General features: G+C 40.2%; 1 protein-coding gene across 2 annotated transcripts in view; it reads right to left on the bottom strand.

Moving 5' to 3' along the window:
- fibcd1b (fibrinogen C domain containing 1b) overlaps window positions 1-22,156 on the bottom strand; it is a 120,045-nt gene that overhangs the window by 13,320 nt on the left and 84,569 nt on the right. The window lies entirely within an intron of this gene.

The following is a 22,156-nucleotide window of genomic DNA, read 5'->3' as shown; positions in this document are numbered from 1 at the left end:
GGTGCGTTCACCACCTCCCGAAGAGCAGCTTCCTCCATCTCTGGGTCGCCCGTCTCAGGGACGCTTGTTCTTGCGTTTCCCACTGGTCTTGGCAGGAGCCTGGACAGGCGAGGCGGGCGCCCTGCGACCGGCTCCACGGCGCCGCTGTGAAGGCTGCTGCGCTGGCTGCTGTGGAGCGGGGGCGGAAGCAGGGGGCCGCCCTGGGTGACAAGCAGACCGAGGTGCTGCCGGCGGCTGGGTGGAGGCAGCAGCGGGAGCACGCCGGGGCAGGATGTGACTGATAGCCTCAGTCTGCTTCTGTGTGGCAGAAAACTGCTGGGCAAAGTTTTCCACTGCGTCGCTGAAGAGGCCGGTCTGGGACACGGGGGCATTTAGGAACCTGATCTTATCGGCTTCCCTCATGTCGGCCAGACACAGCCAGAGATGGCGTTCCTGGACCACCATCGTGGACATCGCACGACCCAGAGACCACGCCGTAACCTTCGTCGCTCGTAGCGCGAGGTCCGTTGCGATACGGAGTTCACGTAGAACTTCCGGGACGTGACCACCCTCGTACAGGTCCTTCAGTGCCTGGGCCTGATGGACCTGTAACAACGCCATAGCGTGTAGGGCGGAGCCAGCAGCCCCACAAGCCGTGTAGGCACTGGCGATCAGAGCCGACGAGTGCCTACAGGCCCGGGAGGGGAGCAACGGGTTGCCCCGCCAAGTGGAAGCGGCGCTGGGACACAATTGCATCGCCATCGCACGCCCCACCGGCGGGACAGCCATGTACCCCTGCGCTGGTCCGCCATCAAGGGTGGTGAGGGAGGATGTGTCACTGGAGCGGTTTCTGGCAGTAAAAGGTGCCGTCCACGTCCCAGTGAGCTCATCATGCACTTCCGGGAAGAAAGGCACTGGGGTGGGGCGCTGATAACCAGCATGGGCCACCCCAAGATACCAGTCGTCCAGCCGAGAAGGATCGGGACGCGATGGAGGATTCCATTCGAGCCCTACCTTCTCGGCGGCCCGGGCAAGCATAGCCATCATCTCGGGGTCGGTATCCGGCACCGCTGACCGCCCAGCGGACGGCAGCGATCCGGAATCATCCTCCCCCAAGAAGTCTGGCTCACCCCCCGATGCAGCGATTGACATCTGGTCGTTTTGGGGAGCCCCAAAAGTAATGAGCGGTACCTCACAAAGAGGTCCAGCACACTCTTCTGGGAGCTCCAGATGGAATGGAGTGTCAGTGGAAGGAGGAACCCCCAACGGATTGTCTGCCGGGGAATTCCCCACCGTCACTGTCAGACCAGTCAGCCCTCTGCCAGAGGTAGAGTCCCCCCGGCAGACGGTAGATCTGGGCAGAGGAACTGGGACCCCGCCCCTTTGCAGGAAGCGGAGTCTGGTCCGCAGCTCCGTGATGGACATGCCGCCGCAATGACGGCATGACTCATCCACAAACGTTGCCCGAGCGTGCTCAATGCCCAGACACGTCAGACAGTGATTGTGACCATCACCTGGCTCCAGGTAACGACCGCATCCAGAAACGCACGGGTGAAACGGCATTGTGTTTCAAACGCCTCGTCTTTAAAAAGACGTTCACCCGTGGCACTCTTTTAGAATACTGCTCTATGTGCTGAAGCGCACAGGGGAAATGGCCGCTTGCGACACAGAAGGTGGGTAGTGCAGTCCTTAACTGTGCGCTTTTTCCACCCACAGATGACCACCACCGCTGACGCGCCGTGCCGCCAACACCAGCAGAAGAGTTTTCTTTCTTTGATCGATCGTTTCTGTCCGTCTTCAAAGAGGATCGGCTCCGAAGCGAAAGCTTGTCTATGCATTGCACCTGCTGTGTATTTATGCACACACTGTGATCAGCTACAGCTGGATGCAATCATGCCTGCCAATGTGCATTGGCTCGTTTAGTTTACACACGAAGAGGATTGGTCTTTCTAGGCGATATCCCAATTCGTCGGTCTCCGACGTGACGTCGAAAAGACCGACTGAGAGGGAACTAAATGTTTCTATCATTACTCTTCATGTTTTGAATGAAAGGTGTTTGTTCATTTTGTTCACTCAGATCTTTCCAATGCATTCATTTGTTAAATATGTAATAAAATTACTAGTCAAAACCATATCCATATGTCTATATGGATCCGCTGTCCTCTCTAAATGCGTTAGCAGTATAAGTATTGATTCTTCTATGCGCACTGACACCTGTGTGGTTTAATCTTGGAGATGAATTTTCATTAACAAAGCAGCCAAATGCAGAAGCCTAAAACACTACAGGAAATGGTGAACCCCCCCCCCCCCCCATAATCACAGCCTCAGTGAGCAGAAAAACTGAGTCTGCATTAATTATGTTAATTATTTGTAGCGTGCTAAACACCCAATATTGTTAGCAAAAATAAACACATTATTCTTCCTATCCCTAGTAGGAACATGTGGTTCATTTTCACTTTCTGTGGCTTGCATATAATACAATGCAATAAAACACTGACGTGCTCAAACATCTATTATTATGCAGAGCAAATGGGTACTTTAAAAATTCATACATGGCTACTATGCATTAAAGTTGCATGGAAAACAGCCACGTCTTAGGGGAGACTCACTCTTTTCCCATTTTTTTATTTTTATTTTTTTATCACATTTCCAGCACTAGACCCATAAACACCTGATAGGAAAACTCTTGCAGCACCATACTTACATTTAAATACTGAGTTGAAATAACAAAATTCATTTGACATGTAGGGCACAGTGTGACTACAAACATATGAGTATCTGCACAAGCAAATTGATAAAGAAAAGCAGAATGAATGAAAAATGAGGACAGGAACAGCAGCTTTCCACGAGTGCATACAAAACTGAGTCTCTGTTTGCTTCATTCAAAAAAATAAATAAATAAAATGATTTATTTTTGAAAAGAGGAAAAGAAACCTGCTACTTTCACATGCAATTTACATAACTTTAATTCAGCCTTAATTAAAACCCTTGAGATTTTCCCTGAGGCTCGTTTGGAATAATTAAACATTGGGAGTATTTTACGCCCTTCTTGCTTTTCTACCAAAGAAGGGGCCAAACAGGCAAGTCTGTGCGCATAAAACTCAGGTGTGCCTGAATTTTCAATTAAACATTATTGTGAAGACATTTCAAACGCAAGAACTAAACTGCATTTTGTCTTGAATTATCATACTGATTGCTCAATTAACAAGAGAGAGTGAATGTGAGTCAGGGTGTGCTGCTGGATGGCTTTTTGAGGTGAATGCTTCTTCTTTGATTATAATGAACTAAAAAAATAAATGATGAGAACATTATACATCACACACACACACACACACACACACACACACACACACACACACACACACACAAACATAGTGATTTTAGTTACATTATTCCGCCATTTGATGGCGACAAACGCGTTTTTTATGAGTGAGTCAGCAGTAAAGACTTTTATATTGAAAAAGACTGAAACAGGGTTGTAAACAAGGAAGTTATTTTTACTAACACCTTGTAAGATGCAGCTAACAAATGCGCTAAGCAGTGCTGTCATTGGAAATCACCCTTAACAAATGAAAGGATAGCACGACAAAGATAACGCATTCATCGGGGGACATTCAAACTAATGTTTTATTGTGAATATAAAATTGGGCTGAAGAATAAATGCTGTATAAGATGTAGGTAATCACACTTGCTCAATATATCTCTCTCATAATACTCTACATAATACAGTGAGCTTTTAATACAGTAATACAATAAGCTTTTAATAAAGCAACTCAACGTTCCTTCGTCACTAGTTCTAAAGTGTCCGTGAAGAATCTGTGGTGGAAGGAAGTAGTTCGCACAAACTAAAGACACTTCATTGTTGTTTCTTATGTGTGTCATTGAACTGTTGTATAAAATATCACATGTGAGGCCATGCAATATGGCTGTATATCAGCATGTTGTGACTACCTATGGCCAAATTCACAGCCATGCTGATATACAGTCATATTGCATGGCTACCTGTGTGATATTGCTCATGTATTTTGCAGTTTGTTGATCTAGAAAATAAATTTTTTTACCCTGACGGCATCCCCAAATGTCCCTAAAAGGAAATTTTGCCAGATTTATCCGACCTCTGGGGACACATTAGTCCCCAACCACAGCTAAGCAAATCCCACGCACACAATTTAGAAAGGGAGAGAGAAAGTGCACATGATAGATCACATATACTCTCGCTCTTCTACGGTGCACATTCTGTGCCTTCTGCCAGCTGCCCTGCTATTGTGATATGGGCAGTCAACACCCGTGAAGCTTGGGCAGTTCATTTGCCAGTAAACATAAATAGACACTGATATATCGAGGCAGAAAGAGGATTGTGTGTTGAGCACAAATTTAAGAGAGCAGCACAATAAAAAGCCTACGGGCACCAGCAGTCACACAGCACACCTGTGATAAATACCACTCTAAAAATGACATATTCCTGCAGTTATGCAGGGAAAAATTGGGTCAGCGCAATCTATAACATTTCAAAGCTTCTCTAGGTTACTATACACACACAGATATCATAATAAAACAGGAAACATAAAACATTTATTTTAGATGTGCATAATGTTATGTGCACATGTTAAATTGTTAGTCATTTAAATAATAGTGCTATATTCCATCTTCTACCAGATGAACAGACACAAGACAACATCTTGATTCTGATTAATGTGTTAATGTCTTCAATTTGCAGCTAATTTGAGTGATACAATTGTCTGGCTCATTAACAATTCATACAGACTGTGCACAGCTATACTTCTCTTTTTGCCACGGCAAAAGGTTCAAATATTAATGATTTATTTGCTTATATTTGAAAAGTATGTCGCGAGAGAACACATTGAGCGGTTATAAATATACCCGAAGCCATTTTTCCACATTCACATGGTTTTACTCCAGGAAACAGACACAGCGCTTGAATCATTACACTCTATCTTTTTCTTTTTCTGTCCTCTTTCAGTGACATTTCTGCAAGTTAAAATATTCATAATGCTTTTTCTCTCTCTCTGACTCTGCGCAAAAGAAAAGGAAAAAAAAGAAAAAAGAAAAGAAGATGGGAAAGGGAAGGAGAACTCACAGGAAGCAACGTGAAGTGTGTGTTTGGTGAAGAAGAATGAACAGGAGGCATGAATAGTGTGATGGAGTGATGGAGGGCAGCGGAGAGGGCAGAAAGTGGAGGGGTGTCTTTGAACACCTGTCTATTCTTTCTCTCTCCCATCAAGACGAGAGAAGAACGGAAAGGATCTCCCACAGACTTCAAAGGGAGAAGCTCAGGGGGGGAAAACGCAATTTGTGTGAGCTCACACATATACACACACACGACTGAAGAGGACACACACACACACACACAAAAAAAAAAAACAACGTGCTTCAGATTCAAAGGTTTGTAATAAAAAAAATCCACATGCACACTCACAAATCTGTAAAAAATATCACTCTCTCTTTCTTTTTTTTCCCTCTAGTGAACGCTGTAAAGAAATTTTACAAATTAGAGATAAATATTAACTCGTTGTTATGTTTCCGGCCACTATTCTGCTTTTAGATTGATTTCCAAAACAAGATTAATGCAATATTCTGTTTCGTAGAATAAAGAATAAAAAATCTACATTGAAAAATGAAACAGTGGCTAATATTTGGGTAATGTAAAAACCACAATCAAAAGAATCACTAAAACTAAACATTCACACACATGCAATGGCACTAAGTGCAAATAGCGATAGACGTTATTTACACTAAGTGAAAATAGCATATTTTCTGATAGATGCTATTTACACTAAGTGCAAATTGTGATAGATTATATTTACACTAGGTGCAAACAGCAATGGATTCTATTAACACTAAGTGCAAGTAGCGACAGATTCTATGTACACTGTAAAAATAGTAGTAATGCATTTCCAATCTGATATGTGATGTGAAAAGGGAGAAGAATGAGTTCGGCAAAAGACAGATTTAAACTCGGGTCCATCGCGAAAAAAGTCACTGATACATGCTTTAACACCTATGCCATTGGAGACTTTGTTTAACAGGCATGTTTTGTAATGTTGTCTAGCCTAAACACGTGTAGGCAGAGTTAGTGAAAATAACCTTAAGTCAATTAAGTTACAATTCTTGAGTTGTGAGAGTTCTTCACTATGAGCAACAAATATATATATATATATATATATAGTAAAAATAGAACATTTCAATAGCTGTGGAGCATTTAAAATTCTCTTTTCTGTAATAAAGTTATGGTATTGTTGTTGGTCTCAATCAATAATGTACCTTTTGATGTGTCCTGAAAAGCAAAACTAGATGAAGCCATTGGGATGGATGTCCTGAGCTACACCAGTGAGCTTTGGATCAGTGTGGATGAGGTTTCATCACCTATTTTCACTGTGTTCTAGAATCCAGTTACAGAAGGAAAACCTAGGTTTGAAGAGTGGCTCAGAAAAAGTGACACCTGAGGGGCAAAAGCAGCTATATAGTCTCTAACTCACTTCCTGACACATAGTACGTGTCACACGTGTGTAGATGTTCAAAAGCAGAGAGCAGAGCCAGAGAAATGACTCACCAGCAGAGCTGTACGCAAAAACCAGAGTATCTAGCCAGAGTCAGAGACAAGTTCCATTTGAGACATCATCTGTCTTTCTAAACATTTCCAATGTATCTATAGTAGTCATTATGCAAAACAACAGAGGGAATTATTCTTTTTTCTGACTAGCAATGGAAATCCCTCAAACTAAATAAGATGTACTCTTACATGACTTCTTTCTTTTACTTGAAAATGTGGTTTCAAGAAGCTTCCATTATGGCAACCTGAAGAGCAAGTTAAAAGATCACTACAGAGAAGAGATAAAACATTACACCACCGTTTAGAATTATGAGTTATATATACAAAACACTATACAACAGTTCGTCCTGGTCCTCGAATCTGATTTTAGAGTCCAACAGAACTCCAACAGCAGTTTCACAGTTTGTAATAGTATCACATCGTTTGCGGTACTTATTAAGGTGATTGTCACAGTGGACGCCCAAATTCAGTATCATTTTATAAATATTACTGTTTTTGTTTCACGGAATGTAGTATTAAAAGGGTTTCAGGTGAGAATATACTTGTTTATATTTCAAATATGCAGTTTGTTAATAAAGATAATCTATTTGAAAATTTGCATCAATATTTTCGGACATGTGAGCTCCAGACCGACAGTGTTATGCACACATGAACCCGCACAAGAGTGTCTTACCTTGGCCAGATCTTCTGGGATATACCGCTGACTCTGATGTCTCTGTAGTGGTTACACATGAAATATAATTTGTTATGGGTAAATCTAACGTTAGTCTTAGTCCCATGCTGTATATCAGAGCGCCGCATTTGTACTTTTGACTGAATTGCCTAGCAACTTTTATGATAGCTGTTGCTGTTGTTTATTAAAAATTATTATTCAATAAATAATATTTTATATAAATAATAGTATTTAATAATAGTGTTTAGTATTGAGAAACGTTTCTTGTTTGTGATGGTGATTTTAGTTTTAGTAGTTTAGTTTAGAGGCTTGGGCTCAGCTGTTAAAACGGTCAACTTTAGATTTGAATTTGTGCCGTAAGGAAGTAGTTCTGCACAAAAGAGGGTTTCTAAAGACACTCCGTTGTTATTTTGTTTATGTATTATGCATGTACAAACTTGTGCCGTCAAACTGTTGTATAAACGCAATATCACACTCGTAGACATGAGATATGGCTGTATATCGGCAAGCTGTGAGTGATTACCTATGGCCGAAACACAGCAGTGGCAATATACAGCCATAACTCATGTCTACTTGTGTGATATTGCTCATATATATATATATATATATATATATATATATATATATATATACATATATATATATATATATATATATATATATATATTAGCGGTGGGCATAGATACATTTTTTAATCTAGATTAATCTCACTGTAATCTTGGAATTAATCTAGATTGATCTAGATTAAAATGGCTAATTTGAATTCTGCTGAAGGCATTCAGAATATGTGTGCTACCCAAATAATGACTAAAAGTAAGTCTTTGAGAACGGGTTTCTCAAGCCAGGTGGCGCATTAGACCAGGCGCTCATCTCCTGTTTCCAAAATGCATCACAAACTGCTTGACAATTGCATTTACAACACATTTAACTATACAAACTTGTGTAACCAACTATTCCTACACTGCATGTACTTCTGCGTAAAAGGCTGCGCGACGTGCGCGTTGCAGTTAAATACACAGACGCGCACGGGCATGGATATCTGCGTGCATAGTTAAACTGCGTTGCTTTTAGAAGCGTCAATTCAGTTGTTGCATATAGTTTAATGTCTTTATTTCGGGATTATCAAAGTAAATTATAACTCAAATTTGAGATTTTACTGGGGCACAGCAGATTTTCACTGCAGCACGTGCCCCAGTAAAAAGGGTCTAGCAACGCACCTGCCCTGAAGTAAACCCGGCGGCTTCATAGCTGCATCCATGTTAGCACGTCACGTTTGATGTGGTAATTTCACAGAAGGCATACACACAAGTCGAAGACTCGTTCTCGCCCCCTACAGTGCAATTCGGCTAGGTATACATCCGCGCTAAAATATCAAGGTGAAAGCCATCATAGCTTGCGTAGTATAGACCAAGCTCCCAACCCAACTTTGAGAATAGATTAACGGCAATATTTTTTTTTATTGCCCGATAAGAGTCTTACGTTAACGCAGCACGTTAACGCCGATAACGGCCCACCACTAATATATATATATATATACACATATACACATATACACACACACACACACACACACACACACATATATATATATATATACACATACACATATACACATATATATATATATATATATATATATATATATATATATATATATATATATATATATTAGGGCTGTCAAATGATTAAATTTTTTAATCAGATTAATCAGACTTTTCAGTGGATTAATCATGATTAATCACTATTTGCAACTACACCTGAATCCTAACCATTTTTTTTTTCTGAAATGCATACCAAAAAATAAATAACAGGACACAGATACATAATTTTCCTATTTTCATATTATGTCAGGGCCGGCATCGGGCCTGTTTTAGGCTACTCCTTATTTTTTATATTTTATACATCCATCAATTATTTCGCGCTGGTGGAAACAACAAGACTTTCGCTTTTACTTTCGAGACTGAGTCGGATGGCGCAACTGGAAGAGATCCGCGTTCAATCGCACGCAGTAGGCTGAAACTTGCCATAAAATACCGGCAAAAATAAATAATAAATCCTGCAATCTCATATTTGGACGCGCCTTGAGAGAGAAATTTATCGTTAAGGATTACATAATAAACAAGTTTTTGTTTTCGATTTGTTTTATTTCGTTAAGTAATAATTTAAAGCTTTCTATAGATATGTTTATCATGTCTGTGAGGCATACATTTAGCTTTATTTTTATTAAGCACGGCTGTTCAAGAACGAGACGACAGAAAGCGCATCATTTTTGTTTTCTTTATTTTATAAAAACACTGCAACGTTTTTTGATGTATTACTCTTTCCTTTGTCAGCAAAACTGACGGATAATTTTAATTATCTTCCACTCTCCACTCTGTCACTGTGTCAGTCACCGCTCTTTCGAGAATGAACCCAGCATAACTATGCAGATGTAATTCCCAAAACATAAGAAAAACAAAAGTTTCATACGAATTCTGAATGGATTATGGCATGAAAAGTGCAAAGCGCCCTCCCTTTATTATCACTAAAAGCGTCACAAATCTTAGTTCATAGAGATCTCACAACGTCCCGTTACTATCAATAAAGCTTTCTAAACTACATGAATCTTTTATTTACATCGCGTCTACACTTAGTCATGAGATGAACAACGCTGGATTGTTTGCCAGATCTTAAAGTGGTTTGCTTTTGTTTGAGGGTATAGCACCGTCTACCCCAGTAGAACCAGGCCAAAGCTTGGCTAACCGCTCCAGTTGCAGAGGGGCTGTCGCCGATGCTTGTAGCCTACTTGTTAACTGTACCATCATCATTCTTTTTATATTTGAATCCGTCTGTAGGCTTACCTTGCTCCATCTCACCTCTAGCTCACCAAACACTTTCCTGACAAATAATTTGTCACACTGCGCATGCGTGAAATGCGTTAAAAAATTGACGTAATTAACAACAACAATGTAATTAACAACAACAATGTAATTAACGCCGTTAACGTGTTATTTTTGACAGCCCTAATATATATATATATATATATATATATATACATACACATAAACACATACATACAGTGAGGTCAATAGGTATGTAAGTTCTCTTACTTAGAAATTATCGAGGGGTCTACAATTTTCACCATAGGTGCATTTCCACTGTGAGAGACAGAATCTAAAAATAAATAAAGCAAAAGAAACTCTTGCATTTTTTAGCAAACTGTCCCTTTAACCCTCATGTGGTGTTCAAAATCCTATTACACCTATGGTGTTCCCGGTCAAAAATGACAGGCCTATAAAAAATAGCTTATAAATCACTCATTTAACCATATTTTCACCCAATCTTGGATTCAATCTTTTTGTCAACTTGTTTTCTGTCAATTAGGACTGGTTTTATATTTCTATTTGCATCTAATTAATTGTGGGCCTCATTTATCTGAGAGTAGGCATCTCATTTTTTAAGTAAAAAAAAAATCATTATTTTTGAATAATTTTGGAAATATTAACAAAATATGAAAAAATATTGGTTCTGTTGATCACACTAGTCTACTTTAATGGTTCACCAGGAAGTTTGTTTTGAAAAACTTTTATTTTGTAAAAAATGGCACATAGTCACACTTGTGGTGTTCCCGGTCAAAAATGACAGGCCTATAAAAAATAGCTCATAAATCACTCATTTAACCACATTTTCACCCAATCTTGGATCTTTGTATCAACTTGTTTTCTTTCATTTAGGACTGGTTTTATATTTAATTTTCAAACAGTTCAATTGTAGGAGTCATTTATCCGAGCTTATGCACCTCAATTTTTGAGTGAAAAAAGCATTATTTGCTAATAATTTTGGCAATATTGAGAAAAATATTTAAAAAAACTGCACTGTTGATCACACTAGTCTACTTTAATGTTTAACTGAAATGATTTTATTTTGTATAAAATGGCACAGTGTCACACTTGTGATGTTCCTGCTCAAAAATGACCGGCCATTAAAAAGTTAATGTAGAAGATCACAAAACACAGCACTTATATTTTGCAATGCTTTTATTTTGAGAAAAGGGGTGCACAGTAACACTTGTGCTGTTCCTTGACAAATCTAACCATTGTGACATACAAGAAAGAACACATTAACGCTGTCATATAGAGAACACTAATCAAACACTTCTTTCAGTTTTCCAAATTATGAACTAACCAAAACGACAAACACCAGGTCTCTGTGTAAACTCATGCAAATAAACAAAAGCATTTTTAAAAAATTTTATCACTGTGAAAAAGAATGTTTCTTTCAGAAAATAGTTTGTGTGTGTGTGTGTGTGTGTGGCATACATGTATCCATGCATGCACATGTCCAATGGCTCTATGTCTGCAAGCACACATATACATATGTGAACATGATAAACATGCTCCTGACAACTAAATTTTTCTCTAATTTTCAGTCTCCCCCATTCACTTTCAATGACCAGGAGCTCGGATAAATGACTCCTACAATTAAACCGTTTGAAAATGAAATACAAAACCAGTCCTAATTGAAAGAAAACAAGTTGATAAAAAGATTGAATCCAATTTTGGGTGATAATATAGCATAACAAGTGATTTATAAGCTATTTTGTGTAGGCTGGTCATTTTTGACCGTGAACACCACAAGTGTGACTCTGTGTCATTTTGTACAAAATAAAAGCATTTCAAAAGAAATTTCCTGGTTAAACATTAAAGTAGACTAGTGTGATCAACAGTGCAATCTATTTTAATATTTTTCTCAATATTGCCAAAATTATTAACAAATAATGCTTTTTTCACTCAAAAACTGAGGTGCATAAGCTCGGATAAATGACTCCTACAATTAAACTGTTTGAAAATTTAATACAAAACCAGTCCTAATTGAAAAAAAAGAGGATAAAAAGATTGAATCCAATTTTTTGGGATAATATAGCATAACGAGGGATTTATAAGCTATTTTGTGTAGGCCTGTCATTTTTGACTGGGAACACCATATGTGTAACAAGGTGAAAAAAACAACACAAAAAAAGTAAAAAAAAAAAAAAAAAAAAAATGTGGACAAGTTGTTATAGTCTCTGTGAACAAAGTCACTAAGTTTCAGTTCAATGCGATAACATTAACTAGTATTTTCAGGAAAAAGAATATCTTCTACAGTCAAAAATGACATGAACACCACATGAGGGTTAAGCTGGTTTAAGATGGTCTCCCACTGTAGCAAAGTTGATCTTAGTTTAACAAGTGCTAAATCAGCTCTAAAACCAGCAAACCAGCTTAAGCCAGTTTCAAAAGTATTTTTTCCTTCACTGATGTTGTTTAAGTAACATTCAGACTAATTTTATAATGCTTTCAGCTACCGATAGATTGTAGTACTCTAAGCTCCATTTAACATATTTTAGCATATTTAAATCTTTTCTGCAGAATTGTGCTGATTTTCTGCCACAATCAGTGCTGAAAACATGACAAAAATGTGCTGATTTCCACCGAGAGTGATCCAAGAGCAAAACAAGATGATTAACAGAGATGATTAGTACACTAATGGAGGCTATTAAGGAGAGAGAGAGCGGAATAAGAAGGGGTTGGGGATTTGAGGGGAATAAAGTGTTTAAAATGGACAGAGATGACATACAAGTAACTACAAATGCAATGTCATCCGTGCGTCCACAGTGCTTGGGTCAACTGATTGGATTAAGATAAATCTTTTCATAACTCTGAAGTCTCAGTAAGGTACTTACAAACACAACACATGCATGCTTGAGCTCACGTTCACCTCTGTGACACTGGACTGATATTAATGCACTCACTCATTCACTTAAGACATCTATCATCTCAACATCCTCCCTCTCTTCCCTTCGTTCTCTTCTTACTTTTTATGCGTATCATATTTCTTAGCAATATTATACTCCAATGACACCCATAGTCAGCATGAGTTGGTGCATTATGGGAAGTGCACTCGTTGTCGTGCTCGGGTTTGTGCGTGTCTGTGTGAGAAAGAATTATGGAGGGGGCACTCATGACTCTACACAGAAAATGGATGCTCTTTGTTAGGGAGCCATAATTCATAGTGCTATAATTGATTGGGGAGTGTGAGGATTTACAACCAGAAAGAAGGAAAGAAATAAAAGAGAGACTGCTGATAGAGACAGAAAGAGAACACAGAGTGAAATAGAAAAAAGGAAGCGATTGTGTCTAAATAGGACATGATAATGATCTCTCATCTCCTCCGTCATATCTTCCATGTGAAGTGTGAATGAGCTCCCCGGTGACAACGGAATCAGTTTAACACTGTTTTTTTTTTCTTTCTGATTAAATCAGATGTGGAGTAAATAAGACAATGTCCCTAGATAATGTTATCAATGACACAGCTTGCCTTAACTGTGCACAAAGCAGTGTTTCAAGATGATTTTTGTAACTAAGAAGTCAAAAAGCAAAGGACAAAGCACATACTCCTGAAACACAAAAGCCTTTGTGCTTTCAAGGCAGGGGCGTTGCTAGGAATTCTGGGCCCTGTGCACTGGGCCCCCTCAAAAACATGTTCAGTTACTGTACAATTACTATTAGTGTGGGGGTTGGCCTGTCTGGATCACGGATCAACTACGATCCAGCCAAAATATATAGGTCCATGGCATCAAAACTTGAAATTCCCAAATTCAGGCTACTATCATTTTGTGTAGTTTAGACAACAGTAGATTCTTATTTCTGCTGAACTGAAGTTTTGGGTAAACTATCCCTCTAAGCTGCTTTCCCAGTGGGGGCTGTTGGCTAGTTGCCAAACTGTAGGCAAAACTAACTCACATACACTACGAACCAGCTACACACTGCAACACAAAGCTCCTGGAGCTGCAATAGTTTATTGGAGATTACCACAGTTTGCCATCATTGGCCCAAGCCAAAGAGCTTTTATAAACCATCTGACATTCAGACTCCTGCCTGCTTTAAAGGAATAGTTCACCCAAAAATGAAATCTTGCTTAAAATTTCCTCACCCTTACACCATCCGAGATGTACAAGAGTTTGGAGAAATTCAGCATTACATTACTTCCTTACCAGAATGGATGCCAACAGAATGCAAGACCAAACACCAGATAACAACATCATAATAATCCACAAGGGGGGGGGGGCAATATGTGTGTCCACCAGTACTACAATGCATCTCATCCTCATGGACTGAATGCGATTTGTCAGTTCTTGCTGTAAGAATGAGAATGTTACTTCCCTCTTCCACCAAGGCACCTACAAGTTCCCGGACATGTCTGGGGGTACATGGTTTGATACTGTGAGGATGATCAGCTGTCATTCATGTCTCCCTGTAGCACTGTATTAGACATCTTACATTACAGACATTGCAGTTTATTGCTCTGACCACCTCTGCAATCCTCCCTGCAGCAGGACTATGCCATGTTCACACAGGTAAGCAGCAACCATGGGTATCTTTTTTTCTGGTGTTTCTCAGTGTCAGTAGAAAAGTCTGTTTAACATCCTTATTTTAACAGTTATTTTAACATTGACATTATTAAACACACTCACACACACTTTTCTGTAATAAAAGACAGATTGGCTTGGCTTACCAAGGTTGACAAGTTCAGTCTGCCTGGTAGATTTAAAGCCTGGATCTACCAGCATTCCATCCTGCCCTGAGTCTTGTGGGCCCTGCTGGTCTATGCAGTCCCAATGACAACAGTTGAGTCCTTAGAAAGGAAGATCAGTGGCTTTCTTCAGAAGTGGCTGGGCCTTCCACGCAGTCTTACCAGCGCTGCACTGTATGGGATGAGTAACATGTTGCAGCTGCCCTTCAGTGGTCTTTCGGAAGCATTCATGGTGGTACGCACCAGAGAAGTCCTACAGTACAGGGACTCTACGGACTGCAAGGTGTCATCAGCCAGCATTGAGGTGAGGACAGGAAGGAAATCGAAGGCTGGGAAAGCAGTGGAGGTGGCAGGTCACGCTTGAGACAAAAGACCCTGTTGGGCACAGCGGCGACAGGCAGAGCGGGCCTGGGCTACTTCCCAAAGACCTTGGTTAGCCAGGCCTGTAGCAAGGAAAGACACCATCTACTCCAGGAAGAGGTCTGAGTAGGCGTGGAGGAAGAGCGAGTGAGCAGGGTGGTGGGACTTCAACAGCAGGAAGCGTGGACTAGGTGGAAGAGTACACTGCAGTGCAGGATCACCTGGGCAAACATCTTGCAGGCAGATTTCCATTGGGTCCGTTTCCTGGTACAAGCTGTCTGCGATGCCCTGCCAAGCCCAGTGAACCTCCATGTCTGGGGGAAGAGCAAGACACCTTCCTGCCTTCTTTTCTCAGGAAGAGGCTCTTTAGAACATCTCCTCAGCAGCTGCCCAAAGGCTCTGGATGATGGTCGCTATCGTTGCCGCCATGACCAGGTGCTTAAGGCAATTGCTGAGAGCTTAGCCTCAGCCATCAGCATTAGCAAGTACCATCATGCTCCAAAGAAAGCATTCCCCTTCATTAATGCTGTTTCGCTGTTTCCCTGCTTCCTGTTTGCCTGCTGCAGAGTGGTCTGTGTTTGTTGCTCCCTGCAGCTTCATTTTTCTGTTGGATTCTCTATCTTATTGTTAATTCAGCCGTTTTAAATAGATAAATATAGCTTAACTTAATTTCTGATCTTATACTTCAAACTAATCTGACTAATTTGATCGTTCGCCTTATTCTATAATCACGAGTGCAGCACATTAGCATTCCATTAGCCAGTTAACTTGCCACTCGCACTCCATTCACGTTTTTAACTCTTGTTTACTATCTTTAGCATTGCGTTAGCCGGTTAGCTTGTCATCTGCGTTCCATTCACGTTTTTTTTCTCTCGTGTTTAATATCGTTAGTACTCCTTTAGCCAGTTCCGTTCCGTTTTTTCAGGAATTCAAACAACAACAGTGGTAAGTTGGAATCATTCCACAATCACGGTGAGTAATGGCTTCTTCTCCTACAATTGTTGTCTGCACTGCTTGCCACATGTATAGCTTATCTATCTCTGTCAGCAGTGAGCCTTATACATGTGATAAATGCAGGAATATAGTCAGGTTGACAGAGAAGATTTCAGAACTAGAATCACGCATCCAAACTTTAATAGAGGATAGTAAGAATGTGAGGGCCTTAGATACGGTTTTGGATGCGACTAGCTCAGAAAGCCCTGTACATTGTTCAGTTCCGGTAACAACGCCCGTGCAGCAGGGCAACTGGGTGACTGTGAGACGGCATAGTCGCGGGTTAAAACACAGCTCTTCCGTTCCAATCAGAACATCAAACAGGTTCTCCCCACTCAGTGAAGCACCCACTGAGAAACCTGATGAAAGTGCTCCAGTAATTGGCGATTCTATTGTACGGTACGTGAAAATAGAGACTCCAGCCACCATAGTCCAGTGTTTACCGGGAGCCAGAGCGCCTGACATCTTGGCAAATTTAAAAGTGCTGGCTAATGCTAAACGTAAATTCAGTAAGATTGTTATTCACGTCGGCACTAATGATGTTCGACTTCGCCAGTCGGAGATCACTAAAAATAATGTTAAAGAGGTGTGTGAACTTGCAAGTACGATGTCAGACACTGTAATATGCTCTGGTCCCCTCCCTGCTTACCGTGGTGACGAGATACACAGTAGATTGTCATCATTAAACGGCTGGATGTCAAAGTGGTGCCCACGAAATAACATAGGTTTCATAGACAATTGGACGAGTTTCTGGGGCAGACCCGACCTGTTGAAAAGAGATGGTCTTCATCCCTCCGGATGTGGAGCATCTCTCCTATCTAGAAATATGGCACATAGTCTTAGCGTTTGCACTTGACTAACTGGGGCCCAGGTCAGGAAGCAGACAGACTGGCTAAACCGACCGTCTGCTAGCCGCCTCACGTCACAGAAATCAGTTAATTCTCAGCACATAGAGACCCTTTCACCTAGATATCACACTATAGAGACTGTGTCTGTTCCCCGAGGAAGAAAATACAAAATACCCCTGAATCAAATCAAGACTAACAATTTAATTGATGTTCAACAAATAAAAAATATATATAATACAGAGAAACAATTGATAAAGCTTGGCTTATTGAATATCAGGTCCCTTTCTACGAAAGCACTTTTTGTAAATGATATGATCACTGATCATAAGCTAGATGTGCTCTGTTTGACAGAAACCTGGCTAAAACCAGACGATTACATTATTTTAGGGATGCACCGAATATTCGGCCACCGAAAATGTTCGGCCGAAAATGGCCCAAAAGGGCATTTTCGGTTTTCGGCCGAAAGACTTTTATCACCGAAACAACACGGCCGAAACAGTATGTTGACGCAAACAGAAACCGCAGCCTGCACGTGCTTGTCTGAAGCAACACTTCTGCGGTGTGGACGTATATCAGTATATCTGAGAAAAACCTGCGGATAGCGATTTGCAAAACATGTAATGCCGAAATTTCAAGAGGGGGTGTGTCTGCAGTCGTGCGGGCAGCCAGTGATGAGAGCAGAGATCGAGACAGATGTAGCTTTCAGTGAGTGAAACACAATGGCATTACGTTGGTGTTACGTCACAATATTTTAAGGATTTGTCCTTTCTATATACTGTATTTTTATAAATATTTATGTTTTAAACCCTGGAGGTGAGCCAATGGATATCACACAAGCAACGTGAAAACTGCGCAATGTTAAAGTGAAAGTGAAAGCTGACAGTGCTTTCGGCATCTGACGTGCATTCTCTCAGAGACAATAAGAGGCGATTATAGGCTACTTCATGTGCTGATATTAATTTAGTCCCCTTAATATTTTTCTTGTGCCCTGAACATGGTGGGAAAAAAATAAAAAGAAACGTATTTTGTGTAAGGTTTGTTTTTTTGAAAGACTTAAATAAAGCTCTTAATTTTCATTGATGACTGCAGTTTTATTTAGGGGTTAAGAAAGTCTTAACCCCTAAATAGTCTTAACCCCTTAACCCGCTTAATAATTTCAGGTGGTCTTAAATGTGGGGACTGAAAGACAAGAATTGTGATGAAACTTAAATAAATATGAGCGCTGCACGTTTCAAAGTCATTTGCTGCACTGCTTTGTGTAATATTATTCTGACAGCGCCTCCTGCTGGAAGAGAAACGCATAGAGTTGTAAATGTGAACTGATGGATCCACAAGATAATGTTATAAAAATGTAAACAATTTAAACAAAGGCAGTAAAATATATGTATATGTTATTTAAGTAATATAATAGTATATAATTTAAGTATATAATTGTTTAAATTAATATAATTGATTTATTCTTTGAAACTTTAATATTAATTTCTAGTAAAAATATTAATATTAAAAACTAGTTCAGTGTTAAATAAATATTTTGAAATTCTATTTTTGTTATTTGATTTCTTTCTCTGAAAAGCAATGCAAAATAGTAAAAAGCAAATTTTTACTATTTAATTATTGTAATGGTGAAAAAATTGGCAAAATAAATGGAAAAAAAATGCGAAACACCGCGTTCGGTATTCGGCCTTTGGCCAAGCATTTCATTATTATTCGGCTTCGGCTTCGGCCAAGAATTTCATTTCGGTGCATCCCTACATTATTTTAAACAAGTCCACCCCCCAAGATTACTGTTATAATATAGCAAAATATAGCAGAAACAGTTGCAGACATTTCCCAACAGCACAGCAGTAATGACTTTATGAAGTACTTTACCTCCAAGATAGACACTATTAGAGATAAAATTGTAACCATACAGCCGCCCGCTACAGTATCGTATCAGATAATGCGTTGTAGATCTCCTGAGGAACAATTCCACTCATTCTCTATTATAGGAGAGGAAGAATTGTATAAAATTGTTAAATCATCTAAACCTACAACATGCGTGTTAGACCCTATTCCATCTAAGCTACTAAAGGAGGTACTTCCAGAAGTCATAGATCCTCTTCTGAATATTATTAAGTTGTCACTATCATTAGGATATGTCCCCAAAACCTTCAAACTGGCTGTTATTAAGCCACTCATTAAAAAACCACAACTTGACCCCACTGAATTAATTAACTACAGACCAATTTCGAATCTCCCTTTTCTGTCAAAGATACTAGAAAAGGTAGTATCCTCACAATTATGCTCCTTCTTAGAGAAAAATGGTATCTGTGAGGATTTCCAGTCAGGTTTTAGACCATATCATAGTACTGAGACTGCTCTTATTAGAGTTACAAATGACCTGCTCTTGTCAACCGATCGTGGTTGCATCTCCCTATTAGTGCTACTGGATCTTAGTGCTGCGTTTGATACTATTGACCACAACATTCTTTTAAATAGACTTGAAAATTATGTAGGCATTAATGGTAGTGCACTGGCTTGGTTCGAATCGTACTTATCAGACCGTCATCAGTTTGTGGCAATAAATGAAGAGGTATCATTTAAATCGCAGTGCAGTATGGAGTACCTCAAGGCTCAGTACTAGGGCCATTACTTTTTACGCTTTACATGTTACCCTTGGGAGATATCATCAGGAAACATGGTGTTAGCTTTCATTGTTACGCTGATGATACTCAGCTCTATATTTCTTCGCAGCCCGGCAAAACATATCAATTCGAAAAACTAACAGAATGCATAGCTGATATTAAAAACTGGATGGCGAATAACTTCTTACTGTTAAATCCTGAAAAAACAGAGGTGTTAATTATTGGACCTAAAACCTCCACAAGTAATGACCTAAAACACAGTCTAATACTAGATGGCTGCTCTGTAAATTCGTCGTCATCAGTTAGGAACCTAGGCGTCCTATTCGATAGCAATCTCTCCTTTGAAAGCCACATTTCTAGCATTTGCAAAACCGCATTTTTCCATCTTAAAAATATATCGAAATTACGACCTATGCTATCAATGCCAAATGCTGAAACATTAATTCATGCGTTCATGACCTCAAGGGTAGATTATTGTAATGCTTTATTGGGTGGCTGTTCTGCACGCTTAATAAACAATAAATTAATTAATAAACTCCAGCTGGTCCAAAATGCAGCAGCTAGAGTTCTTACTAGAACTAGAAAGTATGACCATATTAGCCCGGTTCTGTCAGCACTTCATTGGCTCCCTATAAAACATTGTATAGATTTTAAAATCTTGCTAATTACTTATAAAGCCCTCAATGGTTTAGCTCCTCAGTACTTGAGCGAGCTTCTATCGCATTATAGTCCCTCACGTCCGCTGCGTTCTCAAAATTCTGGCAATTTCATAATACCTAGAATATCAAAATCAACTGCCGGTGGCAGATCATTTTCTTATCTAGCGCCTAAACTCTGGAACAATCTACCTAACACTGTTCGGGAGGCAGACACACTCTGTCAGTTCAAGTCTAGATTAAAGACACATCTCTTTAACCTGGCTTACACATAAAATATTAACACATTCCTATAATTCAAATCCGTTAAAGGATTGTTAGGCTGCATTAATTAGGTCAGCCGGAACCGAAAACATCTCCTATAACATCTGATGCAGTCGTTGCATCGTAAAAAGAATGGCATCTACGCTAATATTAGTCTGTTTCATTCTTATTCCGAGGTCACCGTAGCCACCAGACCCAGCCTGTATCCGGATCAGATGGTCACTGCAGTCCCCCGGATCCAGTCTGTACCCAGCTTAGATCATGGATCACCACCTGGAGATGACTTCAATAGCCATGGATGTCAACCAGATGAGCTCCAGAGACGGATCATCACTAAAGACCTTGCTAACCTAGACGGCCATCGGCGCTACACCACAGGATCCTGATGAGTTCTCTACAATCAGACATTGGTACAAACTGCTGGTTTCGTCTGGCCAGAGGAGAACTGGTCCCCCGACTGAGCCTGGTTTCTCCCAAGGTTTTTTCTCCATTTCTGTCACCTGTGGAGTTTTGGTTCCTTGCCGCTGTCGCCTCTGGCTTGCTTAGTTGGGGACACTTTCCAGCGATATCGTATACTATTTGAACTGAACTGACGATGATATCACTGAATTCATTGATGAACTGCCTTTAACTGAAAATTGATTGTTTACAATAATGCGTTACTTACACACTATTGTTCTGTTTAAATACTGTGCAGTTGCTTTGACACAATCTGTATTGTTAAAAGCGCTATATAAATAAAGGTGACTTGACTTGACTTGACTTGAGAGAAATTCTGGGCACGCCCAAAATTAACAACAGGCCTCCTCCACAAAGCTTCAGTCTGGCAGCTGCAGGTCGACCTAGGAAAACAGCTGAGGTTCCCTCAACACTTTGCAACAACAAATCTCAACACAGACATGATAGTTACCTCCGAGGTGTCAAAACAGCTAATCAAGTTGGAACTTACGGTGCCCTGGGAAGAGCGCATTGAGGAAGCCAATGAGAGGAAATGTGCTAAGTACCAGCAACTGGTGGAGGAGTGCAGGGAGAGGCTGGAGAACCTTCTATGAGCCAACAGAAGTTGGCTGTAGAGGCTTTGCAGGACGTTCACTTTGCAAAGTCCTCAGTCGTTTGGGCATTACAGGGGTGGGCAAGAAGAGAGCCATTCGATCTGCAAGCGAAGCCGCAGAGAAGGCCACAAGGTGGCTTTCGATTAAGATGGCTGATCCGTGGACTGCTACTGGGACGCAAGTCGGGGCTTGATCAACCCCGGCTGGGTCGCCCTGTGCGAGGGTGTATGGTGTTGCGAGACCCAGAAACACCCAATGATCCCAGGATACATCACTGAGGATGTGTCCCAGTGCATCCATGAGATGTTTCTTGCATAGTGATAATAGACAGATCACAGCATGAATTCTGGTTGACAGAAGAAAAATCTTTCTTGATTCATAGAATGTACATCTTTAACTATAAAAAAGACCTTGCCTTGATGTCCTACATCAAAGAGATTTTTTCAGCACATGACCTTCCTACATTATTCTGTAAGTATTATATGTGCCTATGTTCAAACTGTCAGTAATAGCTTGAATGCATGTGTGAAACTCGATGCATGTGCACATCAGTCGATACTTTCTCATTGTGCACTTTCTTCTTTT

Source organism: Garra rufa, chromosome 5, assembly GCF_049309525.1.
Source record: "Garra rufa chromosome 5, GarRuf1.0, whole genome shotgun sequence".
Classification (NCBI taxonomy): domain Eukaryota; kingdom Metazoa; phylum Chordata; class Actinopteri; order Cypriniformes; family Cyprinidae; genus Garra; species Garra rufa.
The sequence above is the reverse complement of the archived record's forward strand: the minus strand, read 5'-3'. Positions and strand labels throughout refer to the sequence as shown.